This window comes from Rhea pennata, chromosome 6 (genome assembly GCF_028389875.1).
Source record: "Rhea pennata isolate bPtePen1 chromosome 6, bPtePen1.pri, whole genome shotgun sequence".
Lineage (NCBI taxonomy): Eukaryota > Metazoa > Chordata > Aves > Rheiformes > Rheidae > Rhea > Rhea pennata.
Window position 1 is genome coordinate 13,963,022 of NC_084668.1, and position 24,080 is coordinate 13,987,101.

Below are 24,080 nucleotides of genomic sequence, written 5' to 3' on the forward strand. Positions count from 1 at the left end.
TAAACCTCTCCAAGAGTTTTCTGGGGATAATTTGGGGAGCTTTGAATTCACAAAAAGATGGTTAAATTCAGTTCATTTTCCATTTAGCTAATTTATATTTTATTCCTTTGTTGGGTGATATTAACAAAGATAGCTGTAAGCTGCCATTTCCAAATACAATCTGGATCTTGGTAGAAGGAACTGCAGTACTAAGGTATAGAGACTGCCTGCAGAATTCAAATTTACTTAAACTTCAGGTTTCACCTTTAACAATTGGTTAAAAATTAGCTGATCCTTGCATTTTTTTATAGAATTCTTTGCCCAAAGAAAGCTTACAAACACTTTTATAACACTCTGCCATTTTCGGCTTTTCTATCATTAAGATTCTATATGTCTTAACGGAAATCTTGTTTCTTAGCTCTTTTCAAACAAACATCTGACATCGCTTGATGTGAAAAAAAAAATAGAAGCAGGTAAAGACTGCAGTGAGAAGGAAATGTAAAAAGTTCAAAACCTGTGGTGGGAGACCATTTTGGAAATAGAAGCAAAGAGGCTCACCTGGGATTCTTACCTGTACTAGACAAATTGATTGCCAACGTTAAAAGAGTCAATCTAATATGAGTCCAGCAGTCCTAAAGTGACCTCAGATGCATGAGTTTATTCTAATTAAATGATAATCAGATTTGTTCATTGCCTGTTTTCCCACATACTGTCTCATCCCGAGAACTTTCCACCTTGATTTAAAGCTTTCATCATTCTCACAGGGCTTCTCCGCACATAAGTTCACTCTGCCTCAAAGTTTGACTGTTGGCTTTTGACATAGTTGTCACATGACAAAGGTGAACTGCCTGATAATTATCAGGTCTTGCTAATCAGAAATAGGTATAAATCAAAAGCAATTTTTCTGTCAGTTCCCAAAGCTGCAAGTGTAAAAACAGGTAGGTATGATTGTCATGTTTTTGTCCTTGGTTGCTGCTCCTACAGCATCAATTTCACCACCTACTTTCATCTCCTTCATGTAAATAAAACCTTTCCATCATACACCTTCTTACCTTTTAAAAAATTACATGGAAAGGGCTGCTGCCCTTATGAAGTAAGTTGTAATAAATCTGCAACTGTCATAAAGGAGTATACTGCATGGTTTTATAGATTTCAAGGTCACAAATCAACAAGGAAAAAGGCTGTGGGATTTATTCTCCCAGAGATGGTTTCCATATCCCTCAAACTAAATTTATGTCTCCATTCGCTATGCAAGAAAAACAGCTTTTAATGTTTTTCCAGCCAGCCAATAGAGGACTATGACCACCTAGCTCCATTAGAGACTTCACTCAGTAGAAAGCCATAGTAAACAAAAACAGCAGTCTGTAAAGCTGACTGGTAAGATGTCTGTCATCTTTTTGGTACGCACACTCTTACTTCAAATTTCCAACAACTAAGCTCACTCTTTCTTAGATTTGGATAGCAGGAGTTTTAGACCACCAGGAGACTCCTGAATTGCTGTTGGGTGTGGTGTGAATACATGCTCATTCATCATCTCAGAAGTGCTGATCAAATCACAGAGCCAAGATTTATTAAGTGGTACCATACTTGTGGCTATTTCCAGTCTTGTTTTAGTTGCATGCCACAGAAATATTTTTCATTTGTACTTTGGCCATGGGTAAGGCTAACTCCTAAAGGATGCATGATTTGCATTCTAGCCAGAAAATTTTAGTCAATTTTTATTTTTATTGTCCGATATTAATTCTAGGTCCATTTCATTAGATTCCAAACTTTTAACCATTAATTTTTCAGTAAAGTGTCAATGTTTGTTTTTCCAGGGTGTAACTCATTTGTGCTCTGATCTGCAGTCCTTTTCAGTGTGCAGAGACACTGTTCCAGTTAGTTAAGCACTTAGAGCATTTATTCAAATCACAGTTTTTTAGTTTAAGTCTTTTCACATAAACCACTGATCATTTCCAAATCTACCTAACCAGTTTGCTAGCAACCTTATTTTAGTTGTATAAGAGTATATTAGTTCTAGTTCTTACTCTATTTCATGTAAAACATTCAGTTCTAGTTCTACCAAAACCTTGTCGCTCATGTTTTAGTTGCTATTAATAAAAAGCATAGTGTTCTGTTCTGCATCCTGTTAGTGCTAATACAGGGTGCTAATATCCAGTATAGATTCATCCCTCCAAGGACAGGAAATGGTCTGCTTGCTGATTCAAATCTAACTAGAAATAATATAGACTAATAAAATTTAAAGAGGGAAAATTTTAGTGAAGGACATGAGAATTAATTATAATTGCAAAGAAGAGAAAAATCAAAACTGGCTGGAAAGTCTTTGATAAATAGCAACAGTAACAGTAATGAAATGCAGCTTGAGGATCAGCCTAACCTTAGAAGCCTTCTGTATGCTTTTCCTGTTTAATCAATTGTTTTTAGGCTGAAGAATTTATATATACTCAGATCTTAAGGCAGGTCACATAGACTAGTGAGTACATTTGTAATGAGGATAAAACAATATAGAAAGATGTGGTTCTGACATCTGTATCTTTGGCATGGGTAGTGGATGCCATTTTGTCTTTTCATTGTTCGAATTTTCTAATTGCTATATTTTATTCTGATCTTCATTATTTATGTTGGTCTAAGCATATAGAAATTCCAATTTAAAATAAAAAGATTATTGAACAAAGATCTTACGAGTGTTTTTGCAAGGACTACTAGGTGATAAGAGACTGACTTCTGAGGTCCCTTTCCAGGTCAGAACTGAATTACCGTGGCTTAGGAGATACGGCATTTCTGTGGATAAATACAGGTCATTATTCTTCAAGCTCTGCTACAAGGTAGGGTGATCAGCACACAAAATGTATTTGAAAGTCACAAGTTAAGAAAAAGAATGCAGTAATTGCTGAGCTGAAAGGAAAGATGTTCTTAGCTGAGCAATTTTACTGGGACAGAGTGTAAATACTTGAGTGCCCATGTACAGATTATGGCTTCTGTTTCATAGCCAGAGTTAAATATACTTCTGCCTGAACAGGGAAGGGCTAAAGATTTGCTGTCTGTCCATGTTAACAGAAACTCTGTGGCTGATTTGGGATGACTAGGCAGGATGCTGTCCTTCCTCTGCGCTTACTAACGAGCAACAGGAAGGATTGCCTTCCTTCCCAGGTCCCAGCTTGCTGCCTCCACAACATCCCCTGCCTTTGCTGCCAGGGCATCCTGACCAGATTCCAGCGCCAGTCTGCACACACTGCTTTGAAAAAAGGGTCTGGCCATTTCAGATGGATATAATAATCCCTTTTTTTTCCTTCTAAACCACTGTGCATCATGCACGAACAACTTACCCAGTCATAAATATTTTTCAGTTGTTGGGGGGGACTGATCTGTAATTAACTTTGTTATGACAATTATTATAGCACCAGAATGTTCGTGGCATGTAGATCGATTACAGTTTTGAAAAGCAATAGCATTGACACCTTTGATCTTGCAATATGTTATATCCATGTAACCTTTTTATCAATAAGTTTAATATGTTCACAGTTGTTGTGGGGATTTTTTTAATTCTAGCTGTTGTGTTCACATTCTACCCCTGTAGTAATGGACTTTTCCCTCTGATGACTCACAGGAAATAGAATCTCCACTCATTTTTTCATATAGTAAAATGCAACAGTTCCCTAAATTTTCTGCTGTAAAAAAATACAGCACTTGTAGAGCAGCAATATAACGCAACCTCAGACACTAGCATAAATATGTGATTAAATTGAATTTCTGTTAGTCTTGTGACCTCATTTGAAACTGTTTTGATCTCACGAGTTGTCGTAGTGCCTAGTTTGGGAACCACTGCTTTAAACATTGTTAAACAGCAGGTATATGTTTCTGAGTTATCTTAGCACCCCGTAGCTGAAGGCAGCGTAAAGCTAACATATCCTAAACACAGGACTAGGGTTCTGATAGACCTATTCCGTTATCTTAGTCTACTTAAACATTAAGTAACCTTGTTCTGCTATAAAGAAAGCTTGCTTATTCTTCTTCAGTTGATTAAATAAAGCATTGTATAATAGGCATACACACGTTAGAAAGGACTATGCGGCATTTCTGACCTCTTCCCCCTTTTAGTGTCTTCTTTGTATCAAGTGATGACTGTATTCCAATCCAGTGACTTCAGCACCAAATCTGGACTTCCACTGGGACAACACAGTGGAATTTGACTGCTCTTCAAAGCAAGGCTAATTTGTATTGTAAAATTAGTTTCTTGTTTCCTTCTTGATTTTCACTAATTTACATAAAGTTATAGACATAACTGATGCCTTAAACATGCATAAAAACAAATGCCCCTTCTGCATGGAGAGTACAATCAACAATAAGAAATAAAAACACAATGTAAAAGGAGACAATAGATTTTTTTCCATGGACTGCTTTTCAACGTGACATGCACTTAGTAATTCAAAATCTACAATCAGCTCAGGTTAAGTAAGTACTTTGTTTCTTTTAAAGATGTAAATAGCAAGGCCTAGTGGATTAGCACTGAAACATTTTATGGAAGAAATGCAGCTTAGGAAGGATTTGAATGAAGATAGCATTGTGATTTCTCTGAAAGACTTATCAGAAAAGAATTTACATCAGAGAAGAATACCTCATGCCTTTTCATCACAGCTACTTTCTGAAAAAATGAGTACTGAAGAAAGATAAGGAAACTTTCCAGTAGACTATTTTATTATCAAATAGCAACTTCACTCCACCCTTCCCCTGTATTTGGCTTATTACAGAGTGCCTGGAGCTGCAGTTTTGCTCAAAACTACACTCAGAAAAATCCCCTGCCATTATCAGACACACTAAGAAAAGAAAGAAATGTATATTCCTTCCAAAGAGGAAAAATGTAATTAACTGCCATCCATCAAAATTAGGAGAGTTACCTCTTTAGCTTGACTGAAATTTAATGTAGCTTTCCACTGAACCTTAACTGGCTGCATGTGCTGAAACTGAGCCATGGACACATCCAGTAGCACTTTTCCCCAAGCAGAAGTTCTAGCTGAGATTTACATTCATCTCAATTACTTAAAGAGATTCCCTGAAGATAAAGTAATTGTTTCAACTTGTATTTAAGTGAGAGCACTCAGTTTTGGTAATTCGTATCATGTTAAAATTAAACTGATATTGTAATTCTTCCCATCAGCTTTTAATCTTCGGATTAGCTCAGAGTGGGGCCAGTTCCCACTAGCAGAAGAGCTTTGCTATTGACTCCAGTAGTGGAAGAAAGTAGACTGTGCTGTCTTTCGAGCCACTATGCCTCCCTTGCTAGAGGAAGGTAGGACCCAGAACGTGCTAAATTTATTCATGCAAATAAGAAGCCTGCAAGATAAACCCACAGATCCTGTTCCTTGTAAATGTAGGACTCACACTGATTGTAATTATTCTTGTAATTACAAGGAACTCATAATTCCTGCAGTTCTGTAAGGAAATGAAGTACATGTGTCACCTGCAGATGGCCAAAGAAAGGGAGGGAATAGTGTTGTCTTACATTTCCTCTCATTGAGTGATACCTAGAGCAACAGTAAGTATATTAATGGAGTGGTCAAGTCCCAGAGGCTGTGTGAGTCAGATTCCAATTCAAGGACCTCACCATAGCAGGCCGTGGAGATGACAATAATCAGGAGCAGCTGATTGTACTGTACCCGCAGACAAAGAGACAAAGCTGTGGGCTGTATAGGAATGTTCCCTTTCATGGCTCCAAGCAGCCACAAACTCATTCAGACAGAAGCGCAGCAATAACTAGTCTGTATCAATTCTTGCCCCTTTCTCAGAAGTAGGTCAAGAAGTATGCCTCCCTCCATTCCTTCTCTTTGGGATGAGACAGCAGCTTGCTCCTTGGAGCTTCCATAGAAAAGGTGGCCCAGGCCAGGCAGAAGCATCACCCAGACCAGATGTTGCCAGTGGGCTACATGTTGAACCATGCTGGTGCAGAATTTTCAAAACTAGTGTCAGCCTGCCTACATCCATGGACTACACTGGGAGAAAGGCCAATGCTACGAGCTTTTGAAAATCACCACCTATGTCTGTACGTAAAGACTCATTCTACCTGCAGTCTTTGTATATGCCTTTTCTCTGCAAGAAGACACCCTCTGCTCATAGAAGGCCTATACAATCCTATCTCTATAAACTCAGACACTGGGCAGCATTATAAAGGAAATAATTATCATCTCCCAAGAAAAATATAATACATGACTTATGGCTTTTGGAGTCATCAGTCCTTAGTAAAAACTAAGGAAGACCAGACCAGACAAGCTGAAGAACTATACTGAATTCATAATCCTGACAACTGTAGCCAATTTTCTTTTTTCTTGGTTACCTCATTTGTTGTTGTAACTCTACATTGTGAGACAAAAACCCAGTAGACAAAATGGAATTAGGTCCTACTCACCCCATGTGCAGATGGCTGCAGAATGTTACGAAGAAATTATTTTCTGCGCCACAGTGCTGAGGTGGGAAAACTACAATTTATGCTTGTGAGTTGCCACTGCAGTGCTACAGTGTTACGTGTGATGTAGTTTTAGTATGAAAATTGCTGTAATCTAAATATTTCTGTCCATAAGTAATACACCTTGTTTGTAGAGGGAATGTCCATTACTTGGTTTTAAGGGGCTTTTTGGGAGGTAAAAACAGCTAGGAACTTGGCTGGCTGAGACCAAGACTACCAGGATGGAAGGATGTTGAAATTTAGATTACAGTAGTAAGAAAAAGAGATGACAAAGCAGAACTTTAAAAAGTCTCTCAAATGGAAAGCTTTGCCCAGGAAAGGAAGTGACAGGAATGGAGGGTGCTGCATACTAAGGAGTGGAGATAGGGAACAATGATGTTATTGTAGCTGTGGGGCTGATGAAGGTCAGAGAAGATAAGCTCTAATTTGCCTGCTGTCAACACACACATGGAAGGTCAGGGACTTCCAGTGAGAAAACAGGCCAAGGAACACTGTGGCCAGAGAGTTTGCTCTACTTCAGTGGATTGCAGTCTATGGTGCTTTATTTTTTCAAGTGGAAGACAGTGTGTTTGGCAACTTTATGTGAAGAGTTTCTGCCCTTAGGCTCACCACGTGCCTTCTGAAGAATTAACTATAAACTTGAAGAGCTGCAGGAAGTTCTGGGAAGGGTCTGACCAAGATATGCTAGCTGGAGAAGTCTCTGCTGAACAGGAAAGAGACAGCAAAACTGACAGGTTCAGCGCTCAGGAAGAATTCTAAGCAGAATATTTCCACCTTGAATACATACTTTTGTGACCCCCCAGTCAAAAAGAACTGTGTCTGGTCTTTAACAGGACACTAGTGAAAAAAGTCCCAATAGTATCGGACCATACTGAATCTTGTGAAAGTAACGGGGGGGAGGGGGAGAGCCCCAAAGGGGCACCATGTTAGATTTATTTCACAGGAGTTTCTTATACAAATCTATCTTCTATGAAATTATATGTATTTGTATACATTAACATTCTTTACCTGGTATTATTAGATAAATAGAATGTGCCTAGGTTCACCACCATTTAGATTTCCCTCCTTTAGCATTCCTAGATCTTGCCAGAATGTCTGCTTCTACAGAAACAAAGGTTAACTAAACACATCCACCCATCAGAGCAAGGAGGAAACATTACAGTCTGGTCCAGAGCTACCTTTTTCAGCTGTCAGCACTGAAAGACACTTGGAACCACAAGCTAGTCCTCAAGCAAAACTAGTTTCAGCAGAAACTGCTTGTTTTAACGAGCAAAAAAGTCCTTCCCCATATTTAGGGTTTCAGCTTGTACTTGCCTAGCTGTACCTAATTTCAGCAAGAAATGTTCTATTGGTATTTTGCAAGTTGCATGATCCAAGATATTTGGAACTTTATAGTGCCATGATTAACACATAATATGGAATGTTGGAAAAAATGAACCTCGTCTGCATTGCTAACTCCACCTTTTATAATTAATATAGCTTAAGATAACTGATACTGCATTTTTCATCACTTGTGGTATTCATTAATTTTGTACCTTTCATTGTGCTTGCATAATGGAATTAGGTTGTTCAACCCTCTCATCATGCATTTCTTTTCACTTTCTTTTCTGTTTCATTTGCTGGTTCTGATATACAAGCAGCATATTACCACAAACGCTTTCTCAATTCTGTAAATCAAATCTACATAACAATGTATTTAGTATATTCATAATTATTATTAAATAATTAATTATGCTTCAGAATACCTCAGTTTCCTTTTCGCTGCCTTATAGGGAATGAAGGAAAATAGGATATGTCTTTCAAAAACACATATTGTTGCCATGCCTAAAATCCCCACTGCTACAAAGAATCAACATTACCAAGATGTTTCCTGTCTGCTGAATCAACACAAGACTGTGATATGTCTATATAAGAGCAATGACTAGTAATAAGATTACCAAGGTAGGTGAGATACATTTAGGTTTTCACTGAAAGTGGGTTCTTAAATAAATTTAATGTTTAAAATGGCATGATGTCCAATTAATGATATAGGTTGGTTTGATATACACTCTCCTCTGTAATAGATGAAGCAAGTATAACTCTACATCCTCAATTTAAGGTCCATATTTTGTCAGAACTCTTCTCAGTTGAGAGCATAAATTATGTATCTGCCATTCTCATTCAGATTGTCCATGAACAATTTCTGATTTTCTCAAGCTGCCTCATCCTTCATAGCTATTAGCTGAATGGTTGCTGAAAGTGATTCTCTGTTCAGGGACTATATATACATGTATTTCACGTAACATTTCTACTGTTTTGATCAGACATACAGATCACAAGTTTCTGTTCCCAAGCTTGGAAGAGAACACCTAGGCACATCTATAATTTTAAACCTTGTTTTTCACAAATATTACCTAGTATTTTATTAAAATTTGCAACTTAAATTAAAAGGTGAGCATTATTACCATTGCTCACATTTGGTGGGTTAGACATAGGAGCTATAGATAAAAGAGGGTGTGAGTGAATAGTCACAGAAATATTTTCAGTTATTTGTAGTGTTTTCTTTGATTTGGTTTCAAAGTCGATAAAAGTCACGGAAGTCTTTTCTCCTGGCCACTTTGTACTGGACAGTTTGTGCATGGTTTTCAACAGCTCCCTTGTGAGGCAGCACCTCTAAGCCTGGTAGGCACAGACACAGTGTGGTTTTGCAAACTGCCCATCATTTGGCATCGGGCTGTTTTCTGAAGTCTGTGAGAAAAACACCTTTGTCTCTAACAGAAAGTGAAAGAGAAGGTGGAGCAGAACTCTGACCAATGACTGACACCTAGTGAAAGCGTAAAATATGCTTATAGTTAAAGAGAAGATAGACCGAGAAGGAAAACAACATGGTAAATTCGAAGTATTGACCCTGGGGAGGAGACAGAATAGCCTTCTTGGAACACCTCTGTTGGCTTCTTACCTTGAGCCTTCTGCCTAACCCCCAGTTTAGCAGGCTAAATGTGACACTTCTGTTTCTTTACAAACACAGTATGTTAAATTACTTTTAAGTTGCTTTCATATAGCATGCCAAAGTTTATTGACTGATTTCATCACCTAGGAGCATAATTTGCATTCAGCAATGAAGTGGTTGAATTTTTAAGGCATTTTGTTACTAACTTGCAATTAAGAAGGCAGCCTGCTTGCATGGCAGTGCTCTATGCATTATATATGGCAAATGTTCTTACAAAAATCTAGGAGCTGGCCACAGTCTTGTACTGCTTTTCTTGCGCGTACCAGAAATAGTATATGACACTAAGCGCTGGATAAGCTTGCATAACAGCCAGCTGTGTCTATACCCAGGTTTGACAGGGAACAAGGCATAGCAACATTATTTCTCCATTCCCTTTCCTGACTCCTTCTCTCTCTCTCTCTCTCTGTCATGTCTACACTCGTATTTTCTGAGAGTATACTGAAAAGAAATGGGTACTCACTACCAAAGAGGTAAGATAGTGAGGACTGGAAAAAATCTGTGTGTCACATCAGCACAAACAAATATGTGGAATATGCTCAGAAAAGCTACAAAGCTTTTGTTATATACTGTGCTCTTATATACTCTTGTTAGACCATTGGTCTGGTACATCAGATGTACCATTAGCTTGAACCTAGGTACTATTCACTTAAACACGTTTTTAAGGATCGTATTCCTTTAGGTACTGTTGTATTCAGAGATGACACAGCATATAATTCAGAATTGCACATCTAAGCAGGTATTTCTTAAGATGCAATTGCTTTTTTGCACTTCAGGCTACGTTTTCATTTAGTCACAACAGCGTAAGCAGCAGTTCATCCTTTGCTTTCTGTGGGGCAATAACTTTACTATGCTCCATTTATTAAAGTGGTGGATATTGTTTTGTGGAACTGCTGTTGAAACTGTGATAAAAGGCATTGCTACACTGAAAGCAAAGAGACCGCTGTGAGTTTTGTTTTCCTTTGTTTTTTAGCACAGAGGTGTTTATGACTATTTTTAAAGTTCAGTATTATTGTAACAAAAAATTGTTCTGCTCTAACCTGAAGCTATATCTGAGCAAGAAAGACTAAAAAAGTCCTAATCAAAGATAGCAAATATTTTAGCTGCTTAGGAGAATTAAAGCATTACAATCCAATGTGCATTTGAGAACAATTATTTTAGTCATTTAAGAAGTTCTCTCAACCTTAGAATTAAGTCTGGTTTGATGATTAAAATACAGGGCAAAAAACTGTGAGGCATAAGATCTATTTTCAGCTTTCACACTGACTCACTGTGTGATACTAAGCAAGTCATTTATTTTAACTGTCTCACTCTCTGTCTCACCTGTAAAATGAGGGAACCTACCTCACAAGTTCTGTGTGAGATTAATTAATTAAACATTTGCTTCTTCTTGGATGGAAGGTGGCAAAAAAATTATTACTAAACACATACATAAACAGGATACAAGAGCAGAGATGGGTGGTTTCTATAACGGAAATTCATCTCTTTCATCTGTGATTTTTTTTTAACCATGACAACAAAATAATTGACTACAGAAAAATCTGTGGATGAAGTCCTTGAAAAGAGTTTATAAATTGAAAAAAGTACAGCCACAAACTAGACACTGACTAAACTATAACTAACAGTAAAAATAAATGATCACTCTTTAGTAGGGTGCACAATTAAAAAACTAAGGTGATTTTTTTTTCTTTCATGATCCACGAGCATATTTACCTCTAATGGAAATGAAAAGCAGCATATTTCCATCTGGAGAAAGGAAATTATGCTTCTTTTAAAAAAAAATTTACTGAACTCATTACTGTAAGACATTGCTGGAACCAAGAGCCTGGTGAATTCAAGAAACAAATCTCTATATGGAAACGAGAATTTCTGCTGTAATATTACATGAAATAAAAGGGTTAAAACCCCTCATGTTTCCAAGTAGAAGTCAACTAATAACCAGCAGGCAATAAAAAAATCTTTTTTTAGTGAAGTTAATTCAACAGCTGCTTACTTTAGGTTGATTTACATCTTTATCAGGAAGATTTAGTATAGTCACTGTCAGAGGTAGACTTCTGGAGTGGGCAAATTATCATGCCCACTAGTGCAGGATTGTTCTGTAACAAAATTAACTATGTCAGCAATACAAGAGGTCCAGCAGCTTTTAAACTACAGTTGATTTTTTTACTTTACATTTCTTTATTGGAAAGCTCGCAACAATGTGGAAATTAAATAAAAAGCAACTTACACTGATGTGTGTCCCTGTGAATGAGCTGATCAAAACTGCAGCGAGCAAAATAAAAATGGATAAAGTAGTGTGATCAATGACATATTTGAGGGCTACACATCCCCTGTATGGTTGCTTGCATCACCAAAGACTGTTTTGGGAAAGGACATAACATATTTGCACTTTTCTGAAGCCAGTTATTGCTACCTTATTTATTCACAAAAAATATCACTACTGCTTTCTGTTGGTCCCACTGAAAACAGCGAGGCCTTCATGTGAAGTATGATCCCTACTTTGTTTCACAAGCCTCTTGCCAACCTTTGCATTGAAGCTGATGTTTGTTGCTCTACGAGGGCAACATTCACAGGGAGAACCCAAATGTTCTGTCCCTTTAGAAGCAACTTTCTATGTCAATAAATAACTTCTACAATATCACTTGTTAAATATACATGTCGATGGATTATTTACTTTAATTGTAACATTCTTTATGCTGTGAATTCTAGAATACTATACTTCTAAGTTATTCACATACTATAAATATAACTATAGAGTTCCTGTAACTAGTACTAAGTTAGCATTGCAGAGACATCTAAGACAAAACCTAGGCCTTCCACCAAGAACAGCAGAGACTTTACGTTTAGCCCTTCTTTCATTCTGTATTACAGAGCTAAAATACTAAGATGGAAGAAGTGCAGAAATAACAACAGCAACAGAAAGATTATGTAGTCATACTAAAAAGAACTACTGACTCACTGTTAATATGTTTACCTGGCCTGTATGCGTTAGGGATGAGCAGTGATTACTACAGGAAACTAGTTCTTTTATTCTCTTTTTATTTTGTTTATTACTAGCTAGTACTACTGCATTCATTAAGCCAAACACAATTAAGAATAAACAAGAGATGCATGTCATATAGTGTTAATATAATGCCATGTGCTCACTCAGGGCTGCCTGCGTGCACGTTTAGCAGTTGTTTTTTCCTGTCTGTCCTCAGCGAAGGCTGTATCGCCTCCCAGAGTAAACGCACGTTGTTCCCTTCCTGCAGCTAGCACCCACCCATGTTCCAGTGTCGGCACCCTGGGAGCCTCCTCCTTTGCTGCTCTCCCGTTTGCTCACCCCAGCTGGGCCAGGAAACTCCTTTCTCTTCTCACTTCAATGATGGAAAATAAAAGCAAGTTCTCCTTTCGCTTGTCTTTGTGCCCCTAACTGCGCACGTACATAAATACGCACATACGTGACCTTCCCCTGACGAGCCAGGCTGACTGTGTGCTTTCGCAGCTGATACTCACCGTGCCCAGCGGGTCCTTGGTCCCAGGGCAGAGCTCAGGCAGGCGGGCGAGGGCAGAGGCAGCTCCGCAGCGGTCCTGCAGCCCAGTTCACACGGTGACTGTGGCTGGACTCCTCCTAGTGCCTCCGAGAGCTGCAAGAAAAGGGAAGGGCTCAGGATATGATATCATGTGCTCATTCTGAAAACAAGGAAACTGTTGGAGAAGATTGAAAAAGTAACAGCTACAAAAACTCCCGAGTGGCTAATACCAGAAAATCACTTTTCTGCTTCCCACTCCTTACCCTTTCTAATGAAAAGTTACAATAAATACAAAGGACAAATTTAGAAAACAGTATTCCATTTAATACTAGCCCAAAAGATGTACTACAGCTGAGCAACCTCAGAGCAGAGCTTACTGCACGGTGTCACTGTTTGTGGTCTGTGCTTATGTCTGATCTTAAGTTTTCATTTTATTACCAGAGCTATTCAGGCAAATACTCTTCACGCCAGCCCCAACATCGCCGACCCTCCGTAGCCACCATTGGGTTCGACCACAAGAACCCGTGCATAGCAATTCCTTCGCAGTACCCTGACTCGCCTACTGCCTTTCGCCGTGAAAGCAAAACCTTCTGAAGCACCCAAGTGACTTACAAATCTAGTTAAGATATTCTAAAGCAATGTAAGAAAATACGCTTTTAAATCTCACTGAAAATCAATGTGGTTTTGGTGCAGATTTGCCTTACCCTAGTAAGTTTTGCTCCTTAGAGCCCTCTCTCATTGCAAGCCTACTTCAGAAAAAATAATCCATTTATAGTGCTATAGTGTTATAAACCTATTTCCCAGATCATCATTTATAGCCTTTAAAAAAAGGAAAAAAAGTAAACATTTGAAGCAAAGCAGATGTTCTAACTCAGCACAATCATTCTTAACCTGGATTCAGTTTTGAAGTTTGCTGTTTCTATTCCAGATCCAAAGAAGCACCTGCGTGCCTGGAAGCTCATCTACTCTTTCCAGCTTTATCAATAGGTCTAATAAGTCACTCATTTTTCTCTCAAGTTGTCAGGATATTTTTGTTTTTATTATGATCTCATAATATACTCTCAGAGGAAAATATAGTACTGCCTTCAAGCACAAAACATTTTTATGTTGTGTTTGGAATTGCTAAATTGTGTGATTGCATTGTGCTTGCCTTTCCAATCTTTTTTTTTTTTTTTTGTGTTAAAAATTTCCTATGACTTTTTAAGCAGTTCATCCCAGATTCAGCATTAAGCAACCTGCGAGTTTTAAGACAGAGTAACATACTGCAGTTTACTATCATTTTCAAGCTTCTATATTGGTTTGTGTGGTTTTTGGTTTAATTGCTTGGATTTGGGGAAACCTTATCACGTTAAAGCAGTGCAGTGATTGGGCTGTGCATGTTTCCGTATTTGCCAGACCAGCCCTTTCCACTGAGCTCTGCACAAGGGTGTTGCTCTTTCAGTTCTATTGTTTGAACAGAAATATTTTGGTGCCAGATTTCTTGTTCTAATTGTGCCCTTTGCTAATGGAATTTCATTTTCAGGAACTTGTTTTATTGGAAGAACAATATCATATGCTTAATAGTTATTAAACAAATGCTGGTATTATCAATGCTTGTTTATCTAATGGTGATGTGTCTCCTAAATAAACCTTTGAAAAGCACTAGTAGTAAAATAAACTGGAACATGAAAACATTTTGTTTATAAAGATTCTAGGAATTTTTCTAATTATTTGTAGTCCAGAATCAAGGATTAATCGTCTTTAGCTGTTCTTGGTAGTAACGGTTAGTGGGGCAAACTTAGATTGAGGAAACATAATAAATTGTTCAGGAGGTTCAGGAATGTGAGTTAAGATCAGTAAGTACATGCACTTTTGTAGAATTTGAGGGTTCCCCTGTCAAAAACTGTGATACATTTCTGTTTCTGTTGATTGCTGGTAGTCCGTAAACCCAGTAGACCCTGGGTTTCAGAAGAATCCTCCTAAAGCAGTCTTAGACTTGTCACAAGTCCAGGTTCAGTTTGGACATTTCAGATTTCTAGTCATTTATCAGGTATCCCCACACTGAAGCTCAAACCGTAATTGGTTATGCACATAGGTTACGCTCATAAATGCTCAGAGGATGAGGAAGCTGGAACTGCTGCTTCCAGTGAAGGGGGCAGAGGTACTGCTGGTCTGTTCTCACTTCTCTCCTGCCCCACAACAAGATGACTCTGCAGCAAGGGTCACCTGGGTCACTGCTCAGCCTGAGCTCTGCAGAGGTGGAGGTACCGCCTGCATCCTGCTCCCATCTCAGTCTACAGGAAATAGCATAGGTAGTACCTCAACATATTCTGTCTGAGGATATTTGGAAGAGAAGACACACATTAGTAACCGGCCTTGAGTCCAGACAGATGAAGCAAGCCTACAGTAATCACAGACATGCTGGTGTGTTGCTGTTCCTGTTTCTCTACTGATTTTACATCCATCTGACTTCTTGAATTACCTCAGTGCACTAATTGTGCACAACTCTGGTTTGTCTGTCTAGTTCTATCTTTTTTTCCCTTGCCAGAAGATTATTTTTCTGTTAGATGATTTAAATTAGATTATTTTTCTCATGTGTTTGCTCTTCTCCCTGTGTTCCTTCCAGACTTGGTTAGAATTACAGAATCACAAAATAATTTTGATTAGAAAAAAGCTTTGGAGATCTGGTCCAATCCTCACTCAAAACAGGACTAACTTCAATGTTAAGTCAGTTTGCCTAGGGCTTTGTCAAGCCCAGGTCTGAATATCTCCAAGGGGTGAAATACTTCAGTCTCACTGGGTGTCCTATTCAAGAGTTTGGCCACCCTCATTGTGAAGATTTTTTTTCTTTATATTTACCTTGAATTTCTCTTACTGCAATTGTGTATGTTGCTTTTCAACCTTTCACTGCACAACTCCAAGAATAATCTGGTTCTCTATAACCACCTGCTAAGCAGTAGAAGGCAGTGATTATATTCCTCCACAGCCTTCTCTTCTTCAGGCTCTCTCAGCTCCTCCTGATATGTCAGATACTCCAGCCATATAACCATCTTGGAGGCCCTCCCCTGGAGTTGCTCCAGTTTCTCAGTCTCTCGTGTACTGAGGAGCTCCAGACTGGACATAGTTCTCCAGGTATCTTCTCACAAATGCTAAATAGAAAGGAATAATCACTTTACTCAACCACTTGACTATACTCTTAGTAATACAGCCTAGTAAACAGTCTTCATCACCACAAGGGCATGCTGCAGACTAGCATTCAATTTGTGGTCCACTAGAAACCCCAGATCCTTTTTTGCAGAAAAGTTTCTACTCTGGTAGTTAGCCCTGGCCTGTACTATTACATGGGGTTTTCTGTTAATGGTGCAGGATGTTGCATTTGTCCTTCACAAGATTTCTGACAACTCCTTTCTTCAGTTTGTCAAGATCCCTCTGAACAGCAGCCTTGTGCTCCAGCATATTGACTGTTCTCCCAATTTGGTGGTGATCTGTGAACTTGCTGAGTTCCTAAGTAGTGCTTGTGCTAGTTCTTGAATTACCACTGGATTTTAATGTAACAGTTTTATCAAATATTCTAAGCATTCTTTACAATATATTACGAGACTTTGTACCATATGAGCAGTGCTGTCTCATTTAATGTTTTGCAGTGTTATTATTTATGTAGGTGATAGAAATGTGAGCTGATGCTTCCTAGAACTCAGTATTCTGATGTTAGTCTATACAAAGGGTAACTTGCGTTCCTCTGTAAAAATACAAGACTGTAGATGTTTTCCTGTGTTAACATATGGTATTTGGTAGTCAACCTGGATAGGGAGGTAGTTTGATGCTTGGGAAAGAAGTTAGAAGAAACTACAGTAGGTGGAAATGAGGAAAAAATGACATTGTAGTGTTATAGAAGGCAGTAGTGGAGACAGTGGTGGGTATAAGGAAAAGGGATCATGGCAGGGTGGGAAAGAAGAAAGTTGTTTTCAGGCCAAGGAAGGTTGTGTGTGGGAGGATGATCAGAAGGCAGCAGGACCATAATTAAAATGGTCACCACCTCCAGATTTGGGTACCTCTTGCATCTCTAAATAAATCTTCAACTGTGTGCTATAGCTAAAAATATCTTGGCAGCTGCTGTTGATTACAGGAGCCTGCAGATCATTCTGGTTTCTTAGGTTCCTTGTGCAATTTCAGCTGGCTAGTACACTTCACATTTAAGATACTGCAGATATTTTAGTCTGCAATTGTGTTCTTTTCCAGAGAAAGTTGCCTTTATGTAGCAAGTGGCACAGATCCTGCAGCATACAGACACACATGATATTTTTACTGATGTGTATGTATATATATAAGCCCAGTTTAGATCACAGTTAACTCTCTAAGATCTCTGGACTGAAAGGTGCTTTATAAACATATGCTAAGATTGTTACTCACAATAGCACCAAAGAGTCAGAGCAATTATAAATTTTAGTAGTGAGCACTGGGAGATGTAAATTATTCACCAACACTAATAAAGAAGAAAAAATAAACTGGAGAAGAATTACTTTTCCTTTGATCATTTAATTGCTCAGAAAAAAATCAGTGGGACTGTTAAAATGCTTTCAGGTGTCCTAAAGCAACACTATCACCAACTGCTTTTTGCAGTAGTGGCAAGCAAAGTGGAATATGGATATCTGGAAAGAGGAATAAAGACTTAAACAAGGATGAGATGAATTTGTACTCCTAGCAACTAAAGTCCAGGTGGTTTAGATGGAATGGGAAAAAAAAATATTGCAGAAATCACACTCAGTGTTGTAAACATGTTAACTGATTAATTCTCAAAATAACCTTGGAAGCAGGGAAAGATTATGACTTTTAGACAGATGGAGAAACATGGACAGAAAAGGTTAAGTTCATGCCAAGTTCCTTGCCAGCTTCTATCAAGTAGTTTGCAGGGGAAGATCTTTCCCTGCGGAAAGCCTACAGCTGCAGATACATCTCCAAATTTCCCTCTGTTTCTACATGAGAAAGAGAGGGATACAGGTGTTGATGCTCCTGGCCTGGCCTTTTTGGACTTCTGACTAGATTATAAACCAATATAATCCAGAGACCGACTAGAAACAAACAACCTTTACTTTATGGTGAGTCCCCTTGCCAGAGGAAGGTTAGCCAATGGAAATTTGTGTCTGCCTGTACTAGTTAGTAAATACGTAGGGGAAGAGTAAATACTCCATCACTTTGTAAGTCTCAACATTAGGGCAGTGGGAGAGCAGAAGCCTGCGTTTAGCAGTCATAGCTGTCTGCTGTTGGCAATCTAACACCAACAGAAGAGCAGAGGAGGCCCAGGCTGATTTCCAGCTCTGCAACAGACCTTAGGCCTGATGGATGTCGAGTGCTGAATCCCAGCTCTCCTGTTCACTCTTTCCACTAGTAGTCTGTGCGAGACATGCCCCAGCCTGTCCCCAACACACTCACTTTCCCCTAATCCTGGGTCAATACAGGCGTGTTAAGTTTTCTTAGATGTTTTCACAGGGGAAATTATTCAGTCTAAAGCTCATGTAGCTCTGTGTTAATTTTGTATTGCCTTAAATAATCAGTAAAGTGGTAACATGGTAACCAGAAGCTCACAGTAGCAAAGGTAAGTAGAGATGTAAGAAGTCATTACCTTCCTATTCAAAAAAACCCTTTCATTAACATTAAAATACTAGCCTGCTTCTTTTCCTTCATTCTGCTAACTGATCACACTTGCCGCAGCTAATTCATATGGTCAGCTCTTCTTTGGCTTTACTATTCTTTCTCGAAGTCTCTGAAATAGAAATACTTGATTATTTGCCAGCTAAAACAAACTCAGTTTCATTTTCTACCGGTACCAGTAAATGTAGTTTGAATGCTGTCAGCGTCCTGGAGTGTCTGTGTTCACCTCCTAAATACAGCCTTTGCAAGAGGCCCAGATAGAAAAGTCTCTCTGGAAGCTCTCTTCACTTCTCTCTGTGATGAAATATTGTTGAAACAAATCTGGAGACAAATGGGACCTCAACACTTTAACCTTGTGCATCCTAGTGCACCCAGCGCTTTAGGAGCTGTGAACCTATGGAATGTGTCACAAACATAAAGGCTGCCGTCTAAAGGAAAACCTTCATTAATCTTAACAGTCGAGGGACCATCACATACTCAGTATGTTCACTGCTCATTAACACCACGGAGTTTAAAAGTCCCTGCTTCGAGCGTGCCGTGATGAAACGCTCACCCTGGTAAGTTCAACTCTGCACAACATCAGCCTGAACCACTGGACCCAACCTTTGTGTCCCAAATGCCTAAGGCCACCTGAGCTGTGTTTAGATTACTGCTCCTATAGGAGTTTAAAAGCATATACGTAGACTGAAATCTGTAACTGAACCTCAGCTTTGGATACGGACCTGAAACTCAAATGCAGAACGGGAGAACCCTCCGCTTCCTTATTCCTGCTTTTTTAGTTTCACCAAGCCCTACAAGCTTCTAGTTTAACTCATTCAAGGGAAAAAGGAAGACCAAATTCACGTGTTTAGCAAAAGATTTTTGTTGCCATCACTTCCTCACTCTTAAAAAACCTCTAGAGTTACAGATCTATGCCAAATAAGAAGAGATCCATATTTTCTCAGGCTGATCTCACTCTTACAGCTTCCAGGTTTTGCCAGCATTTTAGGTGAGACAGAGTGCCTCCTGCTGCTCTCTCCAGCCAATTTTAGCTAACATTTGACAACGATCTGCCCTCATCTGCAGAGAAGCCTCCCTCATGCAGGCGGCCTCTTTTTGTCAAAAAACTATAGCTCCTCCTGGTAAAGAATTAGTTGTTCTGGGTTTTGTAGGGTTGCAGAGAAAGATGATAGCCCTTCACTGCTGTGTGTTGGCATCTCAATTTTAGTTTTTGCAGGAGATGTCAAGAGCTATTCCTGGCCTGAGCAGCATAAGAGACTGCCATAGCCAAGGTTAGTCTTTCAGTATTGAATACAAAATGCAAAATGTAAAATCTAATGCAAACACAGACTCACCATATGAAAAGAACTTAACAATTTGATGCAGGTATTCTCGCTTCTCCAACATGCATCTCACCTTTGTAACAAAAAAGCTATTGAGTGCCAAATAGTTACTGGCTAGGATCAAAAGGAAGGAAAGAGAGAAAAACATGACTCAGAGCAGGTTACTTGCTAAAGAAACTCCTTATTTAACTATTAAAATAGGAAAAGTATTGCAGGGAAAGGAAAGTTCTCCATTTAACTGCTGTTTGCAGTTATTCTTAGTCATTGCAAGTTATCAGCAAACACCTGGTCTAATTAAGCACACCCTGAATTACCATGCACAAAGTACATTTGTTTCTAGGCACTGTGTTCTGTGATCTGTCTCTGTTGCTTATCCATTTATCCAGTACTCCAGCTTCTCCCAATGAATGAAATGAGAATATTATGTCCTTCTAAAAGTAGGTAGCAAAAACATTTTAACCTGCATAAGCTTCAGAGTCTGGTCACCTTTCCACAAGAAGACAGAAAAATAAACTTTAACAGAGATTTACTCTAGTCTCAATTAAAGTCATTTTATATATTCAAACTACACTTCAGCCACTGGGAAAGTCTTTAATTTAGTTTATTTTTTGCTAAAATGTCAACGTTGCACGACAGCGTACCTTTTTGTGCTTGACACCTTAATTTGCTGTATTCTATTAAGCTACTAGATGTCCCTGGTTCCTACATAAAGCTCCAGATAAAATAAAATATGTAATCAATCAGAGACACTAAGTTGGAACTCAAGCTATGTAGAGGCTTATTTCTGTTGGCAATACACAGGGCTTTTTTCCATAATAAATGCTGATTCTTTAATAAATACTGGCTGTGATTCTATAAATCATGACAATTCCAAACGTTGACGGGTTAAACACAAATAATTACCCTAAGTGTGTTTGGACAAAGTCTATATATGCCAAATACAAAAATCAGGTGCTGCTGTAGAGAACTGAGGAAGATGACATCAAGCAAAATAGGCTACAAACCCAGAGACTACAAAATAAACTGTTCCTAACTATTAACTGACATATACCCATGTACCTATGTTATTACATTATTTGTTTGCTAAAAACGAGCAGAGTCTTGACAGTCAGAGACAATCCTGTTTAATCAAAGCATAGGCTTGACTGTAGTCTAGTTGGGGGTACGGGAGGGCTATACCAATATGCAATTTTAGATGATTAGACTAGCTGGGGATGGTCGCTGCAGTATCAGACCACGAATGGTGGGCATGCAGATAGACATGATACCCAGACGGACGTTTGACTTGCACTGGTGATGGCAAAAGCAACATCAGCCCCTTTTCCGCTCTGAAGGAGACAAAATGTTTCATCAAGTAAACAAGCCTGTGCCAGGAAGTTGCTTGCAGCTGCCTACGAGCTGTGCGACTCCCCTTTCCCTGCCTGCAGTCTATCTGCCTCGACCAAGCTTCCTCTGTGCCCCCGGACCTGGCCCCGTTAGATAATTTCTGCCTTCAGCACTTTGCAGGACCCTGTCGCAGAAAAGTGCTGCATCACTAATTCCAGTTTGGGAACTCGCTCGCAGTTTAGGACTCCCTCCCTCGGCATTTTCCATTCATGGACCGGGAAGGGAAAAGGCTTATTTCAGGCAAAATCGAGAACGCTCCCTGCAGACTCGTTTTGCTTTCCGGTCACCTGAGTGGTGACAAACTGCATCTGCATAAAAAGCAGGACTGTGGCAGCTGAAATCAGTCAGTCTCACCAAAATGTGGATGGCCACAGCATCTTCTTTTCCTACTTCTCTTCTATATTGTTCCACCAAAACAGCAGTTACTGCCATTTTTTTCCATTAAGGATAGAGATGTTTCTCCCACCTCAGTGTTCAAAATCCCCTATGTTGATGTCCCTGGCTGAACTACATTGATTTCTTTGATAATTAAATATCATGTCATGGTTCATGCCCTCAGGATTATATATGCTTTTAATATCTTTTGATTTCAGGCAGAGCTTCTGCATCTATGTACCTTTACAAATCTTGGTCCAGGTCTCCAAGATGAAGGGAAAAAATCATGCAGTTTTCAGTAACGTATTTGTTTGCCCGAGGCACTGTCAAAGCACGCAGAGCTGAGAATGTAGAAGCTAAAGCTAAATGAGCTTTAAGCCTAGGTTATTTTCAGGTATCTGTTGTAATTGCAGCGCCGTTTCTCATGCTGGTGGCTTTCTGTACTTAAGGTCTTGTAACTCCTCTACTCTCTCCTCCCAGCTATCACCTGTTTGACTCCACTGCAATGAGCAGTTGCCAAAGAAGTGGTGGATACAAGGGCTTTTTGACTGCAGTTTGTATCGCGTTGATATTCTGACTGATAAAAGATAAAGAATTATTGGGTTAGTAAATCCTACAGTTCCACAGCTCCCTGATGTGCTATCTACCATTTAATCGTTTTGCTTTTACCACTTACCTGCAGTCTGAAGCTTAATTTCTTTTTTTTCTTGGACTGATTACATACATTGCATAGCATCCTCTTTCTGCTTCTGCTTACTGTCATGGTTGGCCATCTTTTTCATAGGAAACTAAAAACTAAGAAATGGAGAGAACAGAATGACCTGTTGAACTGATTTCACTGTTTTGCAAAGCTGACAGGAAAACGGCTGCCTTAGCTTCGGGTTCCGGGAATGGAAAGCCAGATGCTTCTTGGCTACATTTAACAGATGTTATTCCAGTTTGAAACAATATTTTAAAATGCAGATCCCAAGAGTTCCCAATAGTTTATGTATTTTCAAAGTATTCAAAGAATGAGAAAGTGGAATTTTTTTGCAAGTCTTCTTTTTCTTTGCCTTTTTCTTGTCTTTTCAAAATGAACTTCCCCAGCCTCAGCATTCCTGTGGCTGATGCCTTCACCAGAACAGGCATTGGTGCCTACACCCATCAGATAAACAGATCCGACAGTGTGATAGAGACCAACTCTGCCACAAACTGAGCACATGACCTTGGGCAAATTGCTCAATTTCTCTGGATCTCAGTTCTCCACTTGTGCTCTCCATGGCAAAGTATGTCTCCTGATTACCGATATCTAGTGCAAAGAAACCATAAATAAAATCACAGCACAGGAGTGTTACCACAAAACAGATTAAAAAAAAATGACTTGAATTACTAGCTATTCAGCAAATGGAGACAATACATAAAAGAAGTGAGTGGAGAGAATCACAGGTTCTGCAGAGGCCACAGACCATCCTCTCAGCCTTTGGATGCTAGAATGGGGAACATGAGGGTTGCCCATGTTATGGCAGCTCTGAATAGATTCAGGTTGCTGAGTTACACAACTACTCAACCCAGAAAGCTGTTCCTTAATTTAAAGGACCATTCCACAGCATTCAAATTACACTTCTGGCCACCTGGACCCCCAGAATAAGCCAAAATTAGTGAGTGCAGGAAAGGTCTTAAAGTTTCTCACTCTGAGCCTGCTAGGTTTGTCCCTCCAAGCACATTTAGCACACGCACAGAACTGTTCGGCTAAGCATCACGGGACCAGTGCAACATTATTTGCGTACTCCAAATACAGAAGTGACAGCATACAAGTGATAACCAAAAATACAAATTAAAGATCCCAAGTCCTTGGAACTGTGTATTTCCCAAGAATAAACTTATGCCCAGATTTATATGATTTCCTTTCCCCAGTTACGCCAAGTACAACACAAGAGCTGGCTGTGATAAAACACCCTGAGCACTTCCTTCCTCAGCTGGAACCAGAGATAGGCAACCAGCCCCAAAACAGAAAATAGTTCAGCTTAAACCGATTATAGGCTTTTGGGGAAAGTGAAGGTGGGGAAGGTGACTGTGCTGAAGGAATCTGACATCCCTAATCTTCAGAGCGCTGTACAGATTTGGGCTTGGGGAATCTGAAGCTCCTACAGCAGAGAGCAGTGTCACCATCTATTCAACAGAGAAGCAGCAGAAGCACAATCCTCAGGAAGGTATTTCCCTGATATGCAAATGTATTTACAGAAATTTCCTGGAATTCTGCCATATCTTGCACTGATACATAACACATGTGGAGTACAGTAAGCCAAATACATTATCTTTGTTAAAGAATTCTTGTGGCTAGGATTCTATTTTACTGGAGATCTGAGGTAATCAGAACTTTTTAAAATGTAAATTTAGTCCAAAATTGACTTTTCCTCAAATACTACACACTTTGTGAAAAAATATTTACTACTGCA

General features: G+C 39.2%; 1 protein-coding gene across 1 annotated transcript in view; it reads right to left on the reverse strand.

The window, feature by feature from the left end:
- RALB (RAS like proto-oncogene B) overlaps nucleotides 1-13,026 on the reverse strand; it is a 47,229-nt gene extending 34,203 nt beyond the window's left edge. The window contains exon 1 of the mRNA XM_062578584.1: nucleotides 12,918-13,026. The gene's annotated coding sequence lies outside the window, so the exon portion shown is untranslated. The remainder of the gene's footprint in view (nucleotides 1-12,917) is intronic.
- Between the last annotated feature and the right edge of the window lie 11,054 nt (nucleotides 13,027-24,080).